This window comes from Aristolochia californica, unplaced genomic scaffold (genome assembly GCF_029961685.1).
Source record: "Aristolochia californica isolate CCGP_79_NKW_82.1479 unplaced genomic scaffold, dmAriCali1.0.hap1 SCAF_325, whole genome shotgun sequence".
NCBI lineage: Eukaryota > Viridiplantae > Streptophyta > Magnoliopsida > Piperales > Aristolochiaceae > Aristolochia > Aristolochia californica.
In genome coordinates this window covers 20,001-27,165 of record NW_027182021.1, presented here as the reverse complement: position 1 = coordinate 27,165, position 7,165 = coordinate 20,001, and the positions used below count along the sequence as shown (strand labels likewise).

General features: G+C 34.8%; 3 non-coding genes across 3 annotated transcripts; 2 read left to right on the top strand and 1 right to left on the bottom strand.

The window, feature by feature from the left end:
• The first annotated feature begins 826 nt into the window (after positions 1–826).
• TRNAC-GCA (transfer RNA cysteine (anticodon GCA)) lies at positions 827–898 on the top strand. Its single transcript has one exon. It is a non-coding gene; the product is annotated as a tRNA-Cys (tRNA).
• A 3,565-nt stretch (positions 899–4,463) lies between these two features.
• Positions 4,464–4,537, bottom strand: TRNAD-GUC (transfer RNA aspartic acid (anticodon GUC)). Its single transcript has one exon. It is a non-coding gene; the product is annotated as a tRNA-Asp (tRNA).
• Positions 4,538–5,934: 1,397 nt separating this feature from the next.
• Positions 5,935–6,006, top strand: TRNAT-GGU (transfer RNA threonine (anticodon GGU)). Its single transcript has one exon. It is a non-coding gene; the product is annotated as a tRNA-Thr (tRNA).
• Positions 6,007–7,165: the final 1,159 nt, after the last annotated feature.

Genomic DNA, 7,165 nt, shown 5'->3' with positions numbered 1-7,165 from the left:
GATTGGGTACCAGAAATAGATTCATGATTTGATCCATTCTCTATGAATGAGATAAAGACAGAATAATCCGGAACAGTATCGAGTTGGTTTTTATTTTAGCACTTAACTTATTTCATTGATTCCACCATTGTTCAAAAAAGGATTCACAGAGAAGAGGGAGCTCTTGTTAGTGTTAGTAGAATTAGTAGAATACGATTGAAGTGCGTAAAGGGCATTGTATAAGTATATCCAGATATAGCTATCTAGTTATCTGCATATCCCCTCTTTTCGGGGTGCTATATGCGAATTTCCAATTTAGATTCAACTTATTCAATAGAAAAATATTCAATGCAAAATTCAAGCACGACAATTCCCTATAAGATAAGGTGGATAGGACTAGGTATGCGTGTAACAATTTATGTTCGAGGGTTTACATATACACATATATGTTGTTATAATTGAAATTGAAAACAATTGATACTGATTAGTCGTGTATCAACTTTTTTGTTTTCTTATGTTATTAATTTAATTATTAAGGTAAGGAAAGAAAACGTTAGATCAAAATCCAAGAACTGTTCATGAATTCACAGGAAATAATTAATGGCTCCAATTTACTCTGAATTTTGGACTCTGTGCCTAGAAATATCTTTTTTCTGTTTCAATATAAAAAAAAATATTATGTTTTGAAACACTATACAATCAAGAGAACCCTGGACCCAGGGATCCCTTTTGGAAAGGGATAAAGAAACCGTTTTAAAAATCCAACTCAAACCAAAAAAAGGTTGAGTAACCCCCCCCCCCCAAAAAAAAAAAAAAAGAAAGAGTTAGGTCTATTTTGGATCATTTTGGCGGCATGGCCGAGTGGTAAGGCGCGGGACTGCAAATCCCTTTCTCCCCAGTTCAAATCCGGGTGTCGCCTGATCAACAAAAGAAAAGCTTCGGAATACCTTATCCTTCTATGCTAATAGAACTCACATATGCTAATAGAACTCACAAAATTCTTGCCTGACAGAAGCATGACTAGGGTTGTAGATACTGTATTTTAAGAATACAGAGGTTCTATAAAAAAAAAAGACTTGAATTTTTATCATTTGGTTATGGTTAAAATCGGGTATCAATATGAAAAAAAACCGATTTATGACTGATTACTGGTTGGTTCGGGCTATTTCTTTGTATTTGATTTATCAATCGAATCGATAGTAAAACTGAAATTGTGAGATTCAGAACTACGAAAGTCAGATACCTAAAATCGGGGTAGCCGAAGGAAAGGGGGGTTCGGTTCCTAAATGTAAATCCAATCCTTGCTTCTATTCTAGGATCTGAGGGAGATTATAGGAAGCACTATCAATACTTCCTAATTACCCTACCTTACTAGGGTGGTGCCCACTGACTGAGTCTTGAATTAAATTGGGTAGGTTGGTGGGGAATCAAATTGGGAGTTGCGGAAAGGGCTAAGGATAGTTTGTATTTTGTATCCAGACTCACGAGAATCCCTGAGTACTTACTCAGGTATCCAATCAATATTGGATTGGATGGGTAATCAACTCTTAACTATAACTATTATAGTTATAGAATAACTAACTATTCTATATCTATATTATAGAATATAGAATCTAATTTTCTAATAAAAGTTGAAAAATACTTCTCCGTTTTTTGTAACACCCTGCCAAGAACGTAATGGGGTGTCCCCCGATTGTTTCACAGAAAGAAACAGAGACAGTAAGACTTGGGGGGTAGATAGAGGTATGTGATAGATAGTTAAGATAGTTATCTTTTACATCTTTATGGTATATATATATATTCTATTTATATTCCATTTTTTTTTCTTATGCTTATGAAAGCTAACAAAACAAACAATGGGTCTTACTATTCCTACATCTTTCATTAGTAACATTCCTTTAAGATCTCCAAGGGTAGTTGTATATCTTGCTTTTGCTTACTGCTTTCCGATTCGACCGGAGATCCTTGTAATTAGAGTATAGGAACTCTTGTATTCATTGGATTGGTTCATCAATAGCGTTAGAGCAAAATGCCATTTTGACTCTGCACCATTGATTCCACTATTATTAGTGATTAATAATGGAATAATTCCTTCATATTCATAGAGATCGGGGAGATAATTTACATGGATATAGTAAGTCTCGCTTGGGCTGCTTTAATGGTGGTCTTTACGTTTTCCCTTTCACTCGTAGTATGGGGAAGAAGTGGACTCTAGGGGTACTACTAATTAAGTTGAGTAATCAAATTGGATCAATGGTGCTTATGTTTAATGGACCGTTCCGCGAAGCGTTTTAAGATAATCCATTTCAAAAATTCTAGGGTAATCCAGTAATATATGAACAATGATCTTTCGATCAATATTTGAATGATTTGATTCTGATGTTGTTCGTATTTCGAAACTCAAAGGAATGCGCATGATAGGAAATTTTTCCAGCCGAACTCTTCCTATTCCTAAATATAATATTCGATTTCGATGAACCGCTCTTACCATAATTATGGATATTACAATGAGGAGCAACCAACCCCTATTTTTTTATTTGTTTTTCCCTCTTGACTGTTCAAAGAGGAAGTACTGCTACTATTACGTGGATACGTACTTTCTACTGGAGATGCCATAGACGTAGTGGTTGTTCAAAGGGGTACTACGCATAATAAGATCTTGCGTCGGGTGATCCGTGCTCACTTAAGTTTTATACTTCTAGGAATCCTATTTATGCTTTATTGACTCACCTCATGTCATGGCTCAAGCATGAAAAATGGGTGGTGTTTACTACTTATACTTATTTTTCAAATCCGAAGAAGTGACTATAGAACTCCGTGGGGTATCTGTTAACGGCCCAATCAATTACTTCATTTATATGGATAGATATTGTATCTAGTCTATATCAAACCCATCCATTTTTTGAATTTATACAATACAACTTTATACATGCAATACAATATTTTTACAATATAATAATAGATAGTGTGGTAGAAAGAACTATATGAACCTTTCTACTACACCATCTATTATACTGTTGATTCCAGTTCTCTAATTTCATTTAAGACTTGGAATTGGAATCCCTTTTATTTCGTCAATCATTGATAAGAGCTAATAAGTCAAGTTTAATTCTAATCATTTTGACTGACTGTTTTTACGTAGATGATAAGTAAAAAAGCAGTAGGAACTAAAATGAACAGCGCAGTCGCAATAAATGCGAGAATATTGACTTCCATAATCTCATCGTTTTTTTTGCTTCGCAATAACTCGGGATCTAATCCCATAGAAAAAAAAAAATAAAAATAAAAAGATTTCTCCTGTAAATTCAATGGGTGCATCCTGATGGTTGATACTGAATCGGATCAATATTCAATATTATATTATGAATATGAATAACAATATCTGATCTATTAAATCGATTCATCGTCGAGAATTGAATAGTATAACATAGGAAGATCTTTTATCCATACCGAATCAAAAATGGGATTCCTGATCTAATCAAGAATCCCATTGAATTTCTCATCTTTTTTTTTTTCATTCTTTAGTTTCTAAAATCTATCATCTTCTTTATAAGAATCATCCGACGAGGTATCATCTGACCTGTGTTCTGTTGCCGGCCTTCCATTGGTAACAGACCTAAACAGTAGGAGTGAAATGGAAAGGGGGAGGAGTTAAGCTCGAAGCGAAGTTTTCGTAATGATCTAATCCTCCTGGAAGGCAGAGAAATGTGATAAAGGTATGGGTATGGGATGGGTCTCGATATAAAAAAAAAGATCTAATATTCCGACAAATTCTTTCTTTATTGATTTTTCTCCTTCTTCGATGAAACCCTAAAATAAAAATATATATTATATAAAGATAAAGAAAATAAAGAAAAAAAAAATGATTCATTCCCCCTGTGGAAAAGAAACAAAAGGGACGGATCATTGTTTGATCCTTTACTTTATATTAAAAGTAAGGACCCTCTTTTTCCTTGGATTGGGACTGAAAGCTAAATTCAGCATGCATTTTGAATAAGAATAAGATAGATAGATTGTTTTTAATTACTTTACTAATTGAGATTGCACAAAATCGTATCTCGAAAACACGAAAACAAAAGGGAGTAGGTTTAATAGTACTCTGCTGCCCGAGTAACTATGTTACTAAGTTAGTTAATTGTGTATCGTAGAATAAACGAGTACAATTTGTATATGTACTCCCTGGAAACGTATGGGTACTCTGTACCCTATTCCATTTCATGGATCAGAAGCAATTGAAAAAGTCAAACCAGTGGGTCTCTCTTGGAATCCCCAGTATGGCGATACCTACGACTACGTATGCCTCTCCCCCAGCAATCGGTACTAGTTCAAATAATTGAAATTCCCGTCTTTGTCCGATGAGAAATTCGAAACGAAAAACAAAATAAAAAAAAATTAAGGATCCCCGCAGGAAATTCAATCCTGTCCCGGGCCCCCTCCTCACAGAAAATGGGAAGATGAATTGATGGATTCATCGGATCCGAGGTCGGGACTGACGGGGCTCGAACCCGCAGCTTCCGCCTTGACAGGGCGGTGCTCTGACCGATTGAACTACAATCCCAGGGTGAGGTATACAGCATGCATATATGTATTCTTATGCTTTCATTCGTTTCGTTTCTATTTACGAGAAATATTCTCGTGTTGTAAAAGAAACACGACTGATATACTGATATCCACATGGATACGGACTAGAGTAAGAATGACACAGATTACTGGTAATCCTACTAATATATTGAGAATCTATTTTTCAATGGAAAAAGGACTCTTTTTTTCTTTACTACCTTTGCAACAAATTGGGAATCTAGATCTTTAGACAGATCAGAAGATGTGAGAAATTGGAAAGAAACCAAGGGGTATTGTAGAAAAAATGGACCCTTTATCCCTATATATTTTATTCCCATATATCCTTAGAATACTTTTAGAATTTTAGAATATATGGGGCATTCTAAATATCTAAATAATGGGCATTTCTGGAGGACAAATTTGGTTATCATGGATCGGCGAATTAGTGGGCCGAGCTGGATTTGAACCAGCGTAGACATATCGCCAACGAATTTACAGTCCGTCCCCATTAACCGCTCGGGCATCGACCCAGGAAGAACAAATTCTGGGCTTATTGATAATCCATGATCAACTTCCTTTCGTAGTACCCTACCCCCAGGGGAAGTCGAATCCCCGCTGCCTCCTTGAAAGAGAGATGTCCTGAACCACTAGACGATAGGGGCATACCTGCCCGATCGCCATCATACTATGTTCATAGTATGAGCAGTTTTTTGGAATTGTCAATATAATGTAATGTATAATTATAATGGGATGACTAGATCCGAAAAATCTTTCCTGCTTCTACGATTCCATAGAATTTTTGATTTTAATTCATGAAATGAACCATCCCGTCCTATATCCTATATATATATAACGAAGTATGGGATCCCCTCAGGAAATGATTTGTTCGACAGACAGAAAAGGTAAGTCAAACCTTTCTTCCATTTTGACTCATCGACTCACTCATCGTTAAGATGGGATATAACCTATCTTTATCTCACACTAATACTAAGCCAGGAAATTAAAAAACGATAGAATGCTTTTTTTGATCGATTCAAAAAGATGATGTAGAACTGGTAAATCAGGGAAGGGATTCGCTGAAATATTTTGAATCGATGTCAGATTCGTACATGTATCAATCAAGTGAATCTCATCTGGATGGGTCAATAAAAGCAAAGCAATTAGTATAGGCCCGGCCCTGAAAGAATTCATTGCATTACCATTGCTATTTATCAAATATACAAAAGAAAATAATCATTTTTTTTTTCATAGAATCTCATAGGTATAGGTAAATCAAATTTCTTGTTCCTGAGTGAATCCCTATGCATACATGTATATATGTACATATAGTAAATATATGGATCATGTAGTAGACTCATAGCAGCGAGTGGCTTCTTCCTGAATTGAATAAAACGGGCCCTTTTAACTCAGTGGTAGAGTAACGCCATGGTAAGGCGTAAGTCATCGGTTCAAATCCGATAAGGGGCTTTTTTCATGAAGCTCCAGTTTGCAGTCTTAGTGTTCATTATTCAGCAGAGAAAAGAGAGATTTTTTATATTTATTTGTAATATAATAAATATATCTAAGGTAACTGCCCACATAATGAGTTATTATTTATTATTCAAAATAAATTATAGAATGAGTTATAGGTACAAAGTTGAACATTTGTTCATTATGATGATAAGTAATTGCCCTAATCTTATTAGGGGGACCGCTATGTTGTCATTACAGGGTATACTTCTCCTCATTTTTCATTATTCCTGTTTTTTTGGTCCTGGTACATATATATTTTAGATACCCAATTCAGATTATGAATCAGCAAACCAAAACATTCCGACTTCTCCACTGTTCCAATAAAATACTGTTCCAATAAAATCGATCGGAAAAGAAAATTTAGAAATCAATAAAATAAAAAATAAGTGGACCTGACCCATTGAATGGTGACTATATCAGCTATTCTTATATTAAAAAATATTCATATTCAATAGAGATTAAATTGTGGAAGCCGGGCCTTTTTTTTATTTCCTTGGACCACGCAAGAATTTGTCGATATTTCCGATTGAATCTTCTTGTTCCTAGATGACCCATAGGAATAAATCGCCCATCCCTTTCCTCCACAAAGAAATGTTTATTCCGAGTCACAAGAACAGTCTATTTTTCAATATCTTTTTTTGGTTCCAGAAAAAGATCGGTTTATATCCATATAGGACTTAGATATAGATATCGGGTCACATAACTTCATGTATCAAATATTTCCATATGGATGCATCAGATATTTTTGTTCCGCTAATGTAATGGAGAACGAATGTGAGAACGGGACTTTCATTTCCAATCTCCACTTCCTATTTAATTTCTATTTAGGGGCAGGGACAAAAGATATTGGGAATATTTCCCTTTTTTTCTGCCGGAGTAAAGAAGGATATATTTTAAATCCCCTTTTTTTATTCTACTCGCGAAAATGGGGAAAGGTATAGTCTGGTATTTTAGATTCATCCGAAGGAAATATAACTAAGCTAAAGAAAACAATAAGAAACAAAAAACAATCAAATCAAATAAAGGAAAGAAGTTGAGTTTCGTTATATATAAATGATACCATAATATATGATACCGTAGTCGTTTAGTATACCCTAAATGAAATTAGGAGAAT